The sequence below is a fragment of the Heterodontus francisci genome, chromosome 2 (genome assembly GCF_036365525.1).
Source record: "Heterodontus francisci isolate sHetFra1 chromosome 2, sHetFra1.hap1, whole genome shotgun sequence".
Lineage (NCBI taxonomy): Eukaryota > Metazoa > Chordata > Chondrichthyes > Heterodontiformes > Heterodontidae > Heterodontus > Heterodontus francisci.
Genome location: NC_090372.1, coordinates 77901381 through 77920828, shown reverse-complemented (window position 1 = coordinate 77920828; position 19448 = coordinate 77901381). Strand labels below are relative to the sequence as shown.

General features: G+C 40.7%; 1 protein-coding gene across 3 annotated transcripts in view; it reads right to left on the bottom strand.

Annotated features, from left to right (window-relative positions):
- chn2 (chimerin 2) overlaps positions 1 to 19448 on the bottom strand; it is a 397580-nt gene that overhangs the window by 109888 nt on the left and 268244 nt on the right. The window lies entirely within an intron of this gene.

Genomic DNA, 19448 nt, shown 5'->3' with positions numbered 1-19448 from the left:
CACAGTAAGTGCACAGTGCACAGTAAGTGCATATTCAGTCTTGAATGTGTACCTTACTGCCATTCTTGGCAAAGCTACGACCTGATTTTGCTGGTTTGTTCCCTGACCAGACTCTGTATTGCATGTAAGAATTACTGATTTATCACAAAGTGAGGAATTTTGCTTGCAGAACAGCACACACAGTACCATAAGGTGCAGACTGCAGCTGGGACTTATTATAAGATCAGTAAATGAAGCAGGGTCATTCCCAACGCATTCTTTAGGAAAGCAACTCAAGTAAAATCAAGCAAAATACTGCGGACGCTGGAAATCTGAAACAAAAACAGAAAATGCTGGTAATACTCAGCAGGTCAGGCAGCATCTGTGAAGAGAAAAAGAGTTAATGTTTCAAGTCTGTGTGACCTTTCATCAGAACTGGCAAAAGTTAGAAACTTAATAGGTCTGAGCAAGTGAAAGGAGAGAGGGGGAAGAAAAACAAAAGGGAAGGTCTGTGATAGGGTGGAGGCAGGAGATTAAATGACAAAAGGTTTCATGATGTAATACCTAGGGGAGTTATAAAGAAACAAAAGATGTGTCTGGATGAGGTGTGAATGACAAGATAGCAGGTTGCAGAACACAAAGTAAAGGGATTAAGAAGGAAATTGGGGGGGGGGGGGGGGAGGTGGGGGAGAGGATGGCACGGGGAAACAAACCAGCAAAAAGAATCATGGAAAAAGAAAAAGATAGGGCCAGAGGTTATGATTTAAAATTATTGAACTCAATCTCGAGTCTGGAAGATTGTAAAGTGTCCAGTCGAAAGATGAGGGGCTGTTCCTCGAGCTGGCATTGAGCTTCACTGTTGAGCTTCCTGGAACACTGTAGCAGGCCAAGGACAGAAAGGTCAGAGTGGAAGCATGGTGGAGAATTGAAATGACAAGTGAGAGGATGCTTGGGGTCACACTTGCAGATTGAACGGAGGTGTATTATATACACGTATTTCAACAACTGACTTGTCATCTCAAGGAATAAATGTGTACACATTTTCAAATAATGAAAAGTCTTCAAGTTATTTGATTGGCAAATATATAGTTTAAGATATATCTCTGTTGCTTATGACTATCAATAATGTTTGTATCATAACAATATCAGGCCATAGTTAAACAAGATTTTCCTGATTTCCTCACTGCTGCTTACACTTCTTTTCATAAGCATTTTAAACCTTGAATGGGCTGGATTTTTCTGCACAAATCAGACACCAATTTCTGGCAAGCACACATACACAATTAAACACGAAAATCTAAATGTTCCTGTCCAAGATACGCTGCTTCTCTGTAAGCTGCGCAAAAACGATATCTCCTGATTCAAATATATTGAATTGCATGAAGTTCCTGTACTGATGTAGGTACAGACTAAACTCAGCAGAAAAAGTCAGGGTGTGTCCATTTCACTAAGAAAATTGATAACACCATGATGAGTCTTAATTACTGCCAACTTCTCTGGCATTAAAATTTAACCTTTACAAGTGTGGAATCTCATTCCTTCAGCTTGTGATTATTTTAGATTATTTGCTAAATTTAAATAATTTGTATTTACTTTCCCTTTGTCTGGTTTATCTCTCTCTCAATCACATCTTTCTTTCCTGCTCTTTATTTCATTTTATATACCTGATATGGCATTGAATTTACTATTCTAACTGGCACTTCCTGATTCAGATTCTGTGCTACGCATCAACAATTCTGCAATCCTGATTGGTTTACGTGATGCACAGTTATTTAACCTGTTCACACAGGTCCCAGATGCCCTATATGTTTGGCTGTCAGGATCTGGTTATGTTTAAGCCCATAGCAATTCTATGGGCAAGTGCAAGTCGCCGCTCACAGCAAAATCTGGTCCATTAACTTTCAACATTTAAAGAGAAAAAAGGTGTGTTTGCATATTTTAATGTTCCTTTTTACAGCAACACCAAAGCTCTGTTTACACAAACAGAGCACTGTATATTTCATGGGCTGTCCCTCGATTCGAGGATGACATCTACTCAAGGTCACTAGTTTCTGTCATGGGTCTTCAGGTGACCGACAGACCGTTTCTTGACTTGCAGATCTTTGGGCACATGGGACAGGACGTCCCATGAGGTAGTGGGATCCAGGGTGCAGGATTTGCTTCCTTTTCTTTCCTTCCCTGCCACCGCTCTGCCTCATCTTTAAGGCAGAGAAGGACTCAAAGCATGATGCAGCTTTTTGGACAGGCTGTCGCCATTTTGAACAACTAGTAGCAAGCTCCTCCAAGTCATCAGTGTCAATGCTGCCGCACTTCAAGGAGAGCTTCAGAGTGTCATTGAAGCGTTTTCTTTGTCCTCCTCTGGAACGTTGGCCAGTTGAGTGTTGAGAAAACAAGACCTGGCGGGGGAGACAGTTTTCAGCCAGCTGGACACAGTGTCCAGTCCATCGAAGTTGGTTTTGTAGGAGTTTATCCTGAACGCTTGCTTGTGAAGCTGGCTTCAAGAAGGACACTAGTGTTTGTTGCGGTCCTTCCACTCAATCCAGAGGATGTGGCAGAGGCATTGCTGATGGAATTTCTCTAGCACTCTTGCGCGTTGCTGCAACAGTCCTGGTCTCACTGCAGTACAGGAGTGTGGTGATCACAACTGCTCTGTACACTAGGACTTTTGATGACTTGCGGAGGTCTTTGTTGTTAAACACTTGCTGCTGTAGTTTGTAGAAGGCTGAGCTGGCGCAGCTGATCCAGTGTTGGATCTCCTTGTCAATGGTGGCTGCCAAGGTATGGGAAGTGCTCAACATATTCCAAAGTCTCTCCTTTAACATATATGGGAGGTGGAATATTTGACTAACCAGGTGTGGGTTGATATATGAGTTTTGCATTGGCAACATTCAAGGACAGGCAGAGTCTCTTGTATGCAGCACTGAAGAGATCGAGAGTGTCTTGCAAATCTGGTGCAGAGTGGGCAACAACACTGCAATCATCCGCAAACTTAGATCATATATGTCTATGGTGGTCAGTTTAGTTTTGGCACGGAGGCAACTGAGGTTAGAGAGTTTTCCATTTAGGCGTATTTAATACTCATACCAGAAGGCCGCTGATCCTTCACGAGATGAATAGCCACTGTCAGGTAGATTGTAAATAGTATTGGGGCTATCACACAGCCTTGCTTGACCCCAGTCCAGATTTTGAAGGCATCTGTTTCAGATCTCCTACTCAAGATAATTGCAGTCATATCATCATGGAGCAATTGCAGGATTATGATGACGTTTCTCAGACATCCAAATCTTTGGAACACAATCCACAGAACCTCGCGATTTACTGAGTCAAATGCTTTGGTCAGGTCGATGAATGAAGTGAAGTGTTTCTGATGTTGTTCTCAACATTTTAACTGGATTTGTCGGGCAACAAAGAGTTGCCCCAGTACCCAGAGCTGATTGGTAGTCATTTGCCATGATCCAGGCCAGGCTGGCTGACTGGAGCCGTAATAAAGAGAAATACACAGAAGTTACAACACAGAAACAGATCATTCAGTCCAAACAGTTTGTGTCTGCGTTTACCCTTTACTTGTGCAAAAAGTCCTATTTACAGTTCCCTTATCCCTTCGATCCTTTTTCATTTGTCAAGCTATTAAATCTTCTTGAATATTGACATATATACTGGTTCAAACATAACCCTAGAAGTGAATTTTAATGTTAAAACTATAGTCCCTCAAACTTGACCACTCAACACAGAATCAGGCCATTCAGTCCAACCAGAGCACATTTGCCTTCAATACAGGCAAATCATTCAAATTACGTTTACCCAACCCATTTCCATCTTTTTCACCCTTTTTCCTTCAGCATCAAAGCTTCTCACAAACATCTTTCTATGAGCCCAATGCAAACACCACACCGCCTCAGCGACTAACCCCAAACACCGTTAGCATATACATTTTATCTATTGGCTTAAACTGTACAAAGTGGAGTCATATTAATTTTGATTTCTATCCAACTTTACATTTGTAAATGTTTCCCCCACCGCCAATTGTTCTTTGCTAGCTATTGCAATCCCTTTTATGTTGACTTCCATTCTATTCGCATATTCTCTCTTTGCCAGTCGAATTTTCCTCTTCACCTCCCCTCTCAACTTATTGTATATGGCCTGGTTCTCACTTGAAAAATTCACCTGACATGGCTCATACATCCTCTTTTTTTTGTTTCATCATAATCTCTATTTCCCTAGTCATAAAAGGAGCCCTGTTTTTGGTTTTCCTACCTTTCACTCTCGTTGGAATATACCTAGCCTGTACCTGAAGCATCTCTTCCTTAAAGATGACCCATTGTTTCATTACAGCTCTTCCTGTCAGTCTTTGGTTCCATTCTACCCTAGCTAGATCCCTTCTCATCGCATTGAAATTAGCCCTCTTCCTTGCTTTATTTTGTTCCTTGCTTTTCTGCATTATGATTCTAAACCTTATGATACAATGGTCACTCTTCCCCAAGTGCTTCCCCAACAGACATTTGGTCCATCTCATTTCCCAGCACCAGATCCAGCAATGTCTCCTTTCTAGTTGGGCTGAGAACATATTGATCAAGGAAGTTCTCCTGAACACATTTCAGAAATTCCTCTCCCTTCTTATCTTTACTCTAGAATTATCCCAATCGATATTTGGGTAATTAATATCACCACTCTATTGCCCTTGCACATCTCTGATTTCCCTGCAGATTTGCTCCTCTCTCTCTTACTATTTGGAGGCCTATAGAATACCCCTAGTACTGTGGTCCTATCTGTTTTGCTTCTCAACTCTAACCAAATAGATTCTGTCCTTGTCCCTTCAAAGATATTCTCCCTTTCCAATACTGCAATATCTTCCCTAATCAATACTGCCACCTCACCCCTTTTTTCCATCTCTATCTTTTCTGAACACTTAATATCCTTGTATATTAAGCACCCAGTCCTGTCCATTATTAAGTCATGTTTCCATTATTGCTACACGGCTATTTGTGCTTGTAGCTCACCAACCTTATTCACCACACTTTATGTGTTTACACACATGCATTGTAATCCTGTCTTTGTATTCCTCGCAGTCCTTCTCAGTCCACTCCCATCTAATACAGAACTACTCCCTTCCCTCGTACTGACTAACACATTCACCATATTCCTCTTTTCTACTTCTATATGCCGGTGCCCATTCTCTTCCCAGTTTAGTTTAAACCCTGGAAGCAGGCTGTTGCCCTACAATTTCCACAAGTAGCGATGAATGATAAATGATATTGAAAACTCCAAAGATAGAAAAAACAAAACCAGGGTTAAGATATGAATCTGCAGTTGTAAACGTTTAAGTATTGTCATGCTAGACCCCCACCTGCGAAGAATGAGGCACATTAATTTCGCCACATGGACATTAAATTTCAAACTGTTGCTGAAGTGAAGAAAGGACCTGTTTAAAAAATCACCAGGCTCTTGGCTGGAAAAATATTTTTCGCATACCAACAGACAGTGCTTGGAAGGACAAAGGGGCTATTCCCTGCTCCAATTTAACCCACAATGGACTTTGAGCACCAGGTATTTTGTGTAAGAAGAGACATTCCAGGGTCGGCTAAGATCAGAGAATCCACAAACAGGCATGGTCAGACCAGCTAGTCACATAACTAACCTGCTTGGCAACCTGGGTTTTACTGAATTACACAAACAGTTTGGATTCAGAGTGTCTGTTTGCACCTGGACTGAAAAGACCTCTCCTGGCTGGCTTGCCACAGCCTCTCTTATCTGCTCCCAGGTTTTTCTCAAGGAATTCCAAATCCACTGAAGACACATGAACCCCAAGAGAGAAAAGTTTCCTACAGCGAACAAGGTTTAAGAAGAATACTGGGCCCCAACGAAAAGCAATATCTACCTACAATCAAAGTCTCTACAGTGAGCTCGAAAAACCCTCTTCAGATATTGCCTAAAACTTTTCCACTTCATTTTTTCTGCTCTTTTCTTCTCTATCTGCATGTGTGTATCGTGTATGCAAGCTAGCATGGGCGCGTCGTATATCCGTAGGCATCAACAGAATTAGTGTTTAAGTTTAATAAAAGTTCAACCTTTCTTCTTTAAACCAAGGAAAACCTGTTTGCGCTGATATATTTGCCTTATAATTGGAAAGCAGTGAACAAGAATTCACCAAGGGGGAGCTAAAAACACGGTGAAATAATGTGTGCCTCAGTCTTGGAAGGTGGGGGGCTTGCCTGACACAACTAATTGCTACATATCATGAATATATATTTACTGAAGCTTTATGTGACAAATCTAAGAATCTAAATATCCAGTACAAAGTTCATGCTGGTAACATGCCCCACACAATAATGAAAGTACATCATTTCAGATATAAATAAGCTTTAGACTCTCATCGCATCACTATTTTCAAGAAATAGCTCACTGCTATTAAGTGTCAGGCAAACACCCACCTGCCAAAACTGAGGCACACATGATTTCGCCACATGAACATTAAAACTTAAAATTGTAAGACCCTGGCTGGAAGGACATGTGCATAGAACTAGCAGTGTTGGAACAAAAGGGACCCAGTAATTACTTCCCCAATACACAGAAGTGGTCAGACCAGTTTTAATCACATAACTGGCTGTTGCAGAAAATTTGAACTTCCAAAGGACTTTGAAGAGACTGTTCCATATAAGGAGCTAGTCACATGACTAACCTGCTGGGCAACCTGGGAGTTTTTTTGCATTTGAAATCCCAACAAAGGAATTGGAATAGAGAACGTTATGTGCTCATGGACTGAGAACATCTCTGCTCCTGTCTGCCTGTCTCCATCTCTTCCCACAGAACTGAATCTTGTGAAAACACGTGAAACTGAAAGAGGGAAAGGTTTCCTGTGTGAACAAAGTGGTAAGACGACTAGTGGGCCCCAACAAAATGCAAGACCATATCTTCAAAGACTACAACGAGCTCCAGAAACAGTAAAAAGATACTGCCTCAAACTATTCTACTTATCATTTCCTCTGCTCTTTTCTGTCCCTATCTGCATGTTTATATCGAGTGGGCATGCTAGCGTGGGCGCGTCGTATATCCGTAGGCTTGAACCATATTAGAGTTTAAGTTTAATAAATTTAATCTTTCTTCTTTAAACCACAGAAAGCCTGTTTGTGCTCATTTCTTTGCCTTATTATTGGAAAGTTATGAACAAGGATTCACAAAAGGGGAGCTCAAAACAATGTGTTTAAAATTAATAATATATAATATAAAAACAAGAAATGCTGGAATCACTCAGCAGGTCTGGCAGCATCTGTGGAAAGAAAAGCAGAGTTAACGTTTCGGGTCAGTGACCCTTCATGGGAACTGACAAATATTAGAAAAGTCACAGGTTATAAGCAAGTGAGGTGGGGGTGGGGCAAGAGACAACAAAGGAGGTCTAGATTGGACCAGGCCACATAGCTGACCAAAAGGTCACGGAGCAAAGGCAAACAATATGTGAATGGTGTGTTGAAAGACAAAGCATTAGTACAGATTAGGTGTAAATACACTGAATATTGAACAGCAGCAAGTGCAAACCTGAAAAAAAAACAGTGGGTAAGCAAACTGAACAAACAAAGATGAAATTAAATAAATACAAAAAAAAAAGATTGTAAAAAATGTAAAAAAGAATGTTAAAAAAAGGAAGAAAAAAATAACTAAAAATGAAAGTAAAATGTTTAAAATTAAACCCTGTTACAATAAGACCAGGTGAAGACAGCAAAAGCCCCCCAGACACATTTCGCACCTGGTCGTAACATAAGATATTCAGATTCTAAAAGGAAGATTTTTACTGTTTGCTATTTCCAGTGAAATTGTGAGCACAGACTTTAGGAACATGCTTTATAATTTCACTATCAAATAGCACACAATGGAAATCTTCCCATCTAACGTTTGTCGTAAGCCTCATGCTTTAATTTATATTGCAAAGACCACCGTCCAACGTTCAACTACCACAAAATGCAGAAATGTCAGCAGACTTCTCACTGGTGTCAACTGAAACCTGGAACAATGTCATTTTCACTATGTGCTTCCTCAGTACCATGTTCATTGTCATTTATTAGTTACCTTTCTCAGTAAAATTCCTTTGTAACATTATCTGAAGTATACACTCATCAACTATCTGAGCAAATGCTGAAAATGAATCTTCAAATTTCAAAAGGCTTTTGTAACCTTATGACACACATATTGTTTTCAATTATTAGGTTTGGAACAGAGAGGTTAGCTGTCATTAATTCATAAAGTATAATAAAAGAATCATTTTCAGAGCAATCGTATACAGATCACCTAAAATGAAATTGCCGTAAGCTGGGTATTTTTGCATGGTTAATCACTGTTTAGCTCGGATGCCATTACTATGTCTAAATTAATTGAAAACAATATAAAACTTTACAATTGCTAAGGGATTAAATTTATTATATTTTAGTTGGAGAATTACAAGCATCTATTCTGGAATATATTTCTCATTAATGTTGACATAAATTCACAATGTAAACCCATGCAGAATACGGTTTCATTCATTGGCACATTGCTCAGATCCAACAAAGGCTTGTTGCAACATTCATATTTGCTAACTGGGGAGAGGGAGGTGAAGATGGAGAAATACATGGTTTATATACCACAAACAATGATTCTAATGGTATTTTATGGCAGCACTAAGGCAACAAAGTCCAGTCCTCTGTATATATATTGCAACAAGGGCACATTGACACATAAACTCTGGTGTGCAGAAAAATGAACCAAATATCACAGCTGTTATTTTTGGGGCTTTTCCCTATTTGAACCATTGTTAATCGATAGCATTTTCAAATTAAAGCCAAATAGTTGCAGTGCTTAATATTAAGGAACACAATATCAAATTATGTATCACTGTTTCTTGTGAAGATAGAATAAAAATGTTGTCTGATAACCTGAAGATCTATACTTAATGCAAATACTGCAAAACTGAATTTTAGTGACGATTCATGTGCAAAGGCAAACACAGCCAATTCTGCATTGACTTGCAGGCCAATCCTGTGCATTTCAGTTAATAACTCTCATGAGATGCTGGAGGAATTTTAACAAGTGAGCACATGGGATTAGGTGTGTTTATGGAGGGTGGGAGGTCAAAAATCATGCAAAATTCTAAGAGCATTGGGAACCCACCTCCTTCCAGGCAGGGCAAAAGGGGTTGGCAATTTTAATATTTTAATGAAGTCAGCAGTCTTTGATTTAACCTGTTTTGTAGGTATTACACAGGATGGCCAGGTTTCTCAGGGAAACTCAGCAGCTGATCTGGGACGAGGAAAGCTTCAGGGAAAAGATAAGTGCCTCACAGCACTGCATGAGAGGTAGAAGCAGGAGGGTTTCTCCTTGGTCTCCAAACTCCTTCCACCCCATACCATCAAATCCCCTCCCCATACAACAGTCCCTGGGATCGGAATCTTGCTCCCCCCTCCCCCCCAGCAACCCTGGGACCAGGGATCAGACCCCCATAGGATGTGGATCAGATCTACCTCGTCTTGCAACCTGTGCTGGACTGGAAGCCAAGCCCGTCAATCAGGCTTACTTCTGGGTGGGGAACCTGTCAGGGCCAAAATACACATGCTGTGGAGTTAAAACACCACTGGGGAAAGCCAGACTTTCAGGTTTCCCATGTGAAACTCCAACCCCTACTTATGTAATTTGCCTTTGCTAATCCAGGCTAATGATTTCCCAAAGCCAACTATAAACTTTACCAAACATGTTACAAATCAGTTCTAAAGGAAGAACACTGATGGATCATAAACTGAGGAAAATAGCCCAGGGAAATCAATGATTACTCTTTCATTACTCTGCCCCAGCATCTTAACACCAATGTTAAAAAAGCTTAAAAGTTGTGATTTTGCGAGCAAGAAACTAAGAATCAAGCAATGTAAAGTTAGCACAACACAAAAGGCTGGCAAATAATATCTCAAACACCATCCATCGTTCTAATTTCATGCATATCATTTGTATCTTTGTCACAGAATCTGTATTTTTGACAGGCACAGATTGCATTAAAAAGACCATTATCATCGGCTGACCTATTAAAGCAAATTACAGGTCATTTAATTTCAGTTCTTCGGAATGCCCAAAGTCCAAAATACTGGATACAAATAGCTGCTCCTTTTCAAGAAAAGACAAAGGATTAAGCTTGCAACACAATATGTTGATATTGAGAAGTAGAAACCACTAAAATAGAGCAGCAATATATATTTAACTGCAATATTACTAGTCCTAGTTAAAGCAAAAGCCATGGCACGCACATCAGGTAACTAAATATCTGTGCTGCTCCTTTCTATGGTAATGAAGCCATATTACAGGTTACCTCAAGATTAGTCAAAAGGATTTATTTTCGGTACATGTAACCAAGTTTAAGGTAGTCAGGAATAAAACATTACAGTGCAATAAAAATTTGTATGAGATAAAGTTTGAATTAAGTTACATTTTTATATCTTAGTGTAACAAAATGGTGCAGTAGGCAACAATTGTAACAAAGTAGTTATCCAAACCACTCTAGATTTGTCTTCCACCCTTTCCCTTGCATTCTCCATTACTCTCATATACTTGCCACCATGGTTATGTCTACCTTAATGTGCATCTCAGATTTTTTCCCATGCTATCCCCTTTGTGTAATTGTCTGCTTGTGACTGTCTTCTCACTCCTGTATGTCTCCTATTCTCTCTGCATATCGCTTGTGTAGATTTTTTTCTTTCTATCAGGTGCTCTCCATGTCACTTAGACACACTCTTTCCCATTGTGTGTCTCTCTGATTAACTGTGCATCTCACATTCTCTCATTTTCTTCTCGCATCCCACAAAGGCCTTTGGTTCCAAACTTCTGTTTGCTGCAGAAATTATTTTGTTTCTCTGATAGCAAGGGATTAGGTGTAAGTTGTTTTACGTAAATGAGCTGTTGGCTGGGACTTGGGTTGAAAAGACTCTGGGGATTCTTGGCAGGCAGCATAAGGGCAGGCCCAAGAATACATCAATTACTGTTGTGTGCTGTCTATATTCAGTATAATTACTGTATTCATTGCTACTATGTTCTGGTTTTGTAATCATTAGATATTCTTAATTTGTATGATGTAGTTTTACTTTTTTTTAAAATCATCATTGTTCTGGACTGTCTGAGAGAGAAGAATACAGCAGCTGGGAGATGGGAGCACATGGTAGCTCCTGGGAAGTTCCACTCAATGTGGAATGCTGGACTTGCTTGTATTAGGATCATTGTATCTGGCCTCTGAATGTGGTCATCAGGTAGCTGTGTGGGGATTGTGAAAGCTACAAACGATGTCTTGCCATTATATAGTGCCTTTCATGACCTCAGGATGTCCCAAAGTTCTTTACAGCCAATGAGGTACTTTAGAAGGGTCGTCACGGATGTAATGGAAAAAATGCAGCAGCCAATTTGTGATAGTAAGGTTCCACAAACAGCAATGAGATAACAGTCAGATGATCTGTTTTAGCGATGTTCATTGAGAGACAAGAGAGACAAATATTGGCAAGGATACTGGGAGAACTCCTCTGCTCATCTTCAAAATCTTCAGAGGTTGGGAAAGGTGCTTTGTGAATTGGGGGAGAAGTTGTTCTTGGAGCAAGGTTCATAGTTAAAAGTCTGTGATATTTTTATGCTAGATTTCTTTTTTTTTTGGAATATGCAATAGGGTGGATATGAATCTGCCAAGGTCGCTATATGCCACAGATATTTTGGGCACAGTAGGATTGTTTTCATGACTAATCCGAGCCGAAATTACAATTTAAACATGGTTCTAGGATCTGACTGATCATTGTATGATTTTGGAATTGGATTGATTAAAAGGGCATTTAGTTGTTGAGAGAGGCTCTATATAATACTGCAACATATTCTTTTATTATGACTGCCGGTTTTGGAACATATTTTGAAAAGGACAATTTTTGTTAGGCATCAACTTAAACATTGCTGCAATTTATACATAATTATGCAGTAATACACAGGAAACATGCTTGAAAACCCTTTGAAGTCAAATGCTATCTCTTTATGTCTAATGAATCAAATATGATCTCTGTTCAAGAGTAAACCAAGTGGTCTTCATTTTAGGATTAGTCACAGTCTGACGCACGGAATCTAAATCTTTAATAGTCTAACATAAATTATCAAAGAGGTTGAAACAGCACAGCAGTCTCCCAATGGTTTCCTAACTCAAACACATCCTTCCCTTTTGCTTATTAGAGTTAACTCCCTCTTCGAAGATCATTGGGTAAAGCTCACAAATACTGGCCTGTTTCATTACATTTAAAAAAAAACCTTAGGCCCATAATTTGCTGTCAAAGGTGAGGCTAATGGTGCCCACTGTTATTTATGCACAAATGCTACAGCAACTTCAGGCGAGAGAAGATGAGTGGTTAAATGCATAAATCCAAAAGTTGCTGTCCCAGTTAAGCCACTCTGCCGACAGCTTCATGAAAACAGCATCTTACAAACTGCTCGCACTGAAAATGCATTGAATGGATGAAGTTGCTACATTTGTGCACTAGAGATGAACTAAACTCATCACAGAAAGTTAGGTTCTGTCCATTTCAGTCTAAAGTACCCTTTTAACAATATCATAAGTGTTAATTCATGTTAAACAACCTTTCTGGCATTGAAAATTAACTTTTATAAGTGTGCAGTCTCATTCCTGAATGTTTCAATTGTTGTTGGAAATATTAACAATGCAAAATTTACAATATATTTTAAGCCTTTCCTTTCTGTCCCTATTTTCCCTCTCTCTTAATCCAATCTTTCATTCCCTCTATGTAACTGATTTGATATTGAATTCATTCATTCTAATTTAAACTTCCTTCTCAGTTCTTGCACTGTTAATTTCACAATCCTGCAAATGATCGGTTTGCTCACCCAGACTCAGGTTTCCCTTACTGTGATGTTATCAGCTCAGACTTTCAGCAACTTGCCACACAAAGAATTAAAAATGTGCAAGGACAAGTCTAACTAACGGCAGAAGCTGTTAGATGCCCTGCTACAGCAAATTATGGCCCCAAGCTTATAATTACATTAATCCACTTGAAAATCCATTCAAAAAATTCAAGACTAAAGGTTCATTTTCTACAGATATTCAATGTGTTTCTTTAATCTAAATGCACATTTTATTGGTCAGGTGTACAAACAGTAGAATTTCTATCCATGTTAGTCAGTAGCTCTTGGTTTGCTATCGTCCTGTCATTGCCAGCAACATGCAATGGACGGATACCAAGGGGAGGAGCTCCTTGGTCTTTAGAACCTACTCACTAAACATTTGCTTTTGTACTGGTTAGAGAAGAGTTAATTAAAATTTCTCCGAAACAATCATGGGTTAAAGTTAAGCTTGCTCATGATTGTTATCAAAAGTGACAACACGGAATTATCTCACCTCAAATTTGAGGGTAATTTTATGAATTGGTGCAAGCTGCAGGGAGTCTCTTGCTTGCCTTGAATACCCATTCCCGATAATATTTCAATGACGACATTGTCAAAAAAATCATTCGCACTGCTTGTCCAAATTTCTGTTTCGTGCTTCAGGCAAGTGAGACTATCTGCTGACAGTGTGAACTTAAATTAGGACCATATTCCCAATCACATCATAGAACTCAGGGAGAACTGGAATAGCTGTGGACATATCGGCTTACAAATTGGCACGATCTAATGTATATTTACCTATAAATCGTTATGGGGCAGCTGCCAGCCCTAATGTTGGTCTCCATTACTCCTCTTCAAGCAACCCCACTGCCCCACCCCCACCTTCCATTTCATATATTCTGGTCCATATTTGAAAAAGATAAAATAATCAGAACTTGAATCTACTTTGTACTCAACTAACAAAGTGGGTCACAACACTATTTCTTAGACTTTGTAGCGGTTTGATATAACTGAGTGGCTTGCTAGGCCATTTCAGACAGCATTTAAAAGTTAACCACATTGCTGTGGGTCTGGAGTAACATGTAGGCCAGACCAGGTAAGGACGGCAGATTTCTTTCCCTAAAGCTCCAACACCACTCAAGAAGCTTGACACCATCCAGAACAAAGCAGCCCGCTTGATTGGTACCCCATCCACTACCTTCAACATTCACTCCCTCCACCACCAATGCATTGTGGCAGCAGTGTGTACCACATACAAGATGCACTGCAGCAACTCGCCAAGGCTCCTTTGACAGCACCTTCCAAACTCACGACCTCTACCACCTAGAAGGAGAACGGCAGCAGATGCATGGAAACACCACCACCTGCAAGTTCCCCTCCAAGCCACACACCATCCAGACTTGAAACTACATTGCTGTTCCTTCACTCTCGCTGGGTCAAAATCCTGGAACTCCCTTCCTAACAGCATTGTTGGTGTACCTACAGCCCAAGGATTGCAGTGGTTCAAGAAGGCAGCTCACCACCACTTTCTCAAGGGCAATTAGGGATGGGCAATAAATGCTGGCCTAGCCAGCAATGCCCACATCCCCCCCAACAAATAAAAAAAATATATTTCGAAATGCATTGAATCCTCCCATGTCAGGCTCTGTTAATGACAAACTCAATCAAAATTATGTGAATATTCATCTCTAGGTCGAGCTGTGGTCACAGCTTCCAGTGTAATTAAATGTTCTGCCTGTGAATTAATGTGACATGAATCCTAACACACTCTTACTTACATAGTGAGAGAGCATTGAGGAATTAATGATTTTTTTAAAAAGTGCTTCCATTTTACCTGCAGTTACAAGTATTGGCCACAGGGGGGTGTTATGGTACAAATTGTTACATAGAATTTTACAGCACATGTGCAACATCATGGGTGATTAACTGGTAACTTTTATATTCAGAAACATAAAACAGCTTGAACAGAGGACTAAATCTCACACGAAAATGCTGACTACAACTTGCACATTATACAATCTTTCTCTAATGCTCCTCCTTTTCTCAAACCCTGTACATCAGTACAAAACTTTAGAAACAGGGCACTGTATGATGCTTTGCCATGCAGCCCAGGAAGAGTGTTCTTGATTCCTGGTTCCGTAATATCCTACAGGTCCTGATGCTGTGTATTCACTTCACTTACATTGCAGAAATTCCACAGAATTAGCAACAATAAATAATTGTGCATACATGATTTGCAGTTTAAATTCTGGCTGAGGGACTTTCCAAAATGGTTAGATAAGGTTTATCCAGGTCAGCAAACAAGCCTAGAGCAATGGGTTGAGAACTCTGCGTGTTCACAGCTGGAAAAAGAATTAAACATGGCAACGGTCATAAACGACAGGAGTGTTTTCATGTTGCCAGCACTGCTGCCTCTGGAGGTGCGAGGATAAAGCACCTCAAGACTGTTCTTGATGCTTTCAAAAGCAGCAGCACTGCCTCTTTTACTTTACACTGCTGTTGCCAAAGGCAGAGCTCTTGGTGGTAGCAAGGTTGTAACCTAAAGGAGCTTTCCATGTCCTTAGGTGAGGGGCAATGGAAACAAGGCCAGAGTTGCCATTTTGATTCCTTCTCCACTGACTCCTGCTGGAACTATACATGTCTAGACATTAAGTCTAGCTGAGCCTCAGCTGTGATAATCCAGTGGTTGAATAGCCTCTCAACAATTACTGTCCAGGCCCACACATGAACTACCACGAGGACAAGGTATCACAGGGCTGCAGTTAGCCACGGAACCACATGCTGACATGGGTTGCCACATACAAGACAGGTGGATAGGAAAAAAAAGTTTCATTACTAGAAGAGGGAAAAGCAAAAATATCAAATTAAAATCCAGCATGTAGAAAAGCAAAGGACATATTACTTTCTGTTCATTTAATGATATACTTCAATTTCTCAACTGTATAAAATTTGTTTGGAGCATTGGTTTGTAAATGAATGCAACACATCAGTCATGTTTTTTTCCGCTCGAGAGACGACCTTTTACAGTGAAGAAGTGTAGTGAAGGACATATTAACATACTGAAAATCATTTGCATTAAACTCACTTTATTGACAAAAGAACTTCATGGTCGGTGATGTTTGAAAAGCATTTTGAAGTACATCAAGGATTTCAATGTTAGCTCGAGCATCAGGGGAGTTAGTTATTGATGAATCAGCTGTTTAGAATACAAGTACCTTCAATGAGATGCATGCTCAACTGAGTGAAGTGACCCAATTGGTTGCTGCTTGTGGCATGATTTATAATAACCTTTAAGAACCACTGAAGCTACAGTGCATTTCCAAACTCTATTACAACTGTAGTTTTAGAAAATCATATTAATAAAGTAAAATTCAGTTAAAGTGCTCACTTTCATAATTATACACATGTAAAATTTGGTAATATATTATTTTTTTTTAATTCCCCTTTTTCTTACAGTACACCCCATGATCACTTATGAACTTCTCTACAGATAATCTTTCCTGCGCTCTCAATCCCCCTTCAAAAAGACAGTAGGAACAATTATTCAAACTTCAACAAAAAACATGAGGTCCACATGAGAATTTTGGATTGAAATCATTATACGTAATTCAGATATTTCACATCAGTCAGTTACAATTGCTTGAAATGTAACACATGCAGGCTGGTAGCACAGCTTGTTCGGACACTAAAACAAAGCACCACAGGGTGGTGCAGCATGGTACCATGGCTCTAATTACCCACACCGCAAGTTCCCAAATTCTACCACTGATGTGAGACATAAATCAGAGGGGAATTTCCTCCCCTCATGGAGAGACAGTCAGCCTGTTCCAGTGTCATGCCTCTCTTAGTACCCTTTTGAACAGGGAAAACTGGCAACAGCTGAGAAGAGATGATTTTCCTGCCATGTTGATCAGGGAATAGCACATGGTGCAGGAAGACACATAGGGCTGGATTTTGTGTTGGTGGCAGAGCTCCTGGCACCGAGCCGAAAAGGCAGGGGAAAACCACCTCTGCTTTCTTGTACCCCCCGAAGCGATCCTCCAGTCTTTTTAAATCTAAGTTTCAGGAACCAGGATCCACATCCCTTTAAAGACGGGGATCCTGCATCCAAGAGCTGCCAGCTAATTAGAGGGTCAGCAGCTCAGCAGTATCCGCAGCGCCAATGGGAGCGGTGGCTACTGCTGGTACTGCAGAGGCCTTGGACCCAGGCCCAGCGCTGGAACCCTGGACCTCGGGTAAGTAAGGCAGGGTCACGGATGCCAGTCCGGAAGGCCCCGGCGAGGGGGTTGGAGGGCTGATCTTGAAATCCAGGGAGAGGTGAGGTCCCGGGGAGGGCAAAGTGGTTCCCGGCAGCGTTCCTCAGTGGGCCAGATTGCTCACGGAGGAGGGACCCCCTCCTGGCCCCAAGCCTGCAATTTCTGATCCTTGTACAATAAAATACAAAGTTAGGTAGGAGTGTAAACTGTGAGGAGGACACAATGAGGCTGCAAAAAGATATAGACAGGTTAACTGAGTGGGCAACAAGGTGGCAGATAAAGTATATTGTGGGAAAATGTGAGGTTATTCACTCTGGTAGCAAGAATGAAGAAGAATATTTTTTAAAAGGCAGGAAAATTGTAAATGTTGATGTTGAGAGAGACTTGGGCATGCCCATACAAGAACACAGAAAGGCAGCAAGCAGGTACAGCAAACAATTAGGAAGGCAAATGGAACGTTGGCCTTTATTGCAAGGGAACTGGAGTATAAGAATAAGGAAGTGTCGCTGCAATTGTATAGGGCTTTGGTGAGACCATACTAAAGGCCTGCTTGGGTCTGCAAATGAGACCCGACCCAAGCCCGACAGAACCCCATCCAACCCCGACCCGGCCCTCGTCCTTCCATTTTTTCCCGCACCCGACTCGACCCGACCCGACCATCAGTTAACTTACCTTCCGTTTTTCACTTTGTTCCTTACCTGTAGAAGCTTAAAATAACTGTAGCAAAACCACCTTCAAAGCCCAAAAAGTAAATTAACATTAAAGTCACTTACCTGAGGTGGTGATAGAGCATGTCCAATCTGGCCCAACCCCGAATGTCGGACCTGGAAGCGCGACCTGACTCGAACCCAGCACGTCGTCGGGTCCCGTTGGGTTGGGTAGCAGGCCTTTAGATCACACCTGGAGTATTGTGCACAGTTTTTGTCTCCATATGTAAGGAAGGATACACTTGTTTTTGGAGGCGATAGAGCGAAGGCTCATAGATTTGGATCCTGGGATGAAAGAGTTGTCCTATGATGAGAAGTTGAGTAAATTGGGTCTATACTGTTATGACCAGAAGAGAAAGGGGTCTAGGGGTCCCTCTCAGCCTTCAGCTGGTCTTACTGTAACAGGGTTTAATTTTAAACACACAGTGTTTTTAGCTCCCCCTTGGTGAATCCTTGTTCACCGCTTTCCAATTATAAGGCAAAGAAACCAGCACAAACGGCTTTCTTCGGTTTAAAGAAGAAAAGTTGAAATTTATTAAACTTGAACTTAAACTCTAATTCGGTTGATGCCTACGGATACACGGCACGCCCGCGCTAACGTGCATACATGATACACACATGCAAGTAGAGACAGAAAAGGGAAGAAAAATAAAGTGAAACGTTTGAGGCAATATCTGAAGAGTTTTTGTTACGGTTCTTTGAGCTCACTGCAGTGTCCTTGATTGTAGGTAGATCTTGCTTTTCTTTGGGGCCCAGTATTCTTCTTAAACCTCGTTCTCTGTAGCAGACTTTTCTCTCTTGGAGTTCATGTATCTTCAGAGGCTTGTGAGAAAGAGATAGGAGTAGACAGGAGAGATCTTCTCAGTTCAAGTGCAAACAGACTTTGAGTTCAAACTGTTTGAACAATTTAGAAAATCCCAGGTTCCCCAGCAGGTTAGTCATGTGACTAACTGGTCTGACCGTGTCTTGGATTGTATCACCTTAGCAGTCGCTGGAATGCTCCTCTTACACATGATACCTGGTGATCAAGGTCCATCGTGGGTTGAATGAGTCAGGGAATGGTCCTTTGTCCTTCCAATCACTGTCTGTTATTGTGCAAATGTCTTTTCCAGCCACGGCTGATCTGTTTAACAAGTCCTTTCTTCACTCCAGTAACAGTTTAAAATCAATATTCATGACAAAATTAATGTGCCACATTCTTGGTAGGTGGGGGCCAAGCATGACAATACTCTCTGGAGTTTAGAAGAATGAGAGGTGATCGCATTGAAACATACAAGATTCTGAATGGGCTTGATAGGGTAGACACTGAGAGGTTGTTTGCCCTGGCTGGGGAATGTAGAACACGGGGGCGCAGTCTCAGGGAAGGGAGTGGATCATTTCGGACTGAGATGAAGAGAAATTTGTTCACTCAGAAGATTGTGAAACTTTGAAAATTTGTTTTAAATGAAGTGCTTCGTTACCACAGTCAATCAAGAAATTATCAAGGTATTTCCGACCTCCATGGAACAGTTTGTACAGTGTGTTGATTGGATTATGTGATTTTTCTGCCTCATTTTCAACCACATATCAGCGCTAAAGAGCTTGTTTGTGCATCGTTTGTCCAATGTAATCAATCGTCCAATTTATCACTCAAAGTGACATT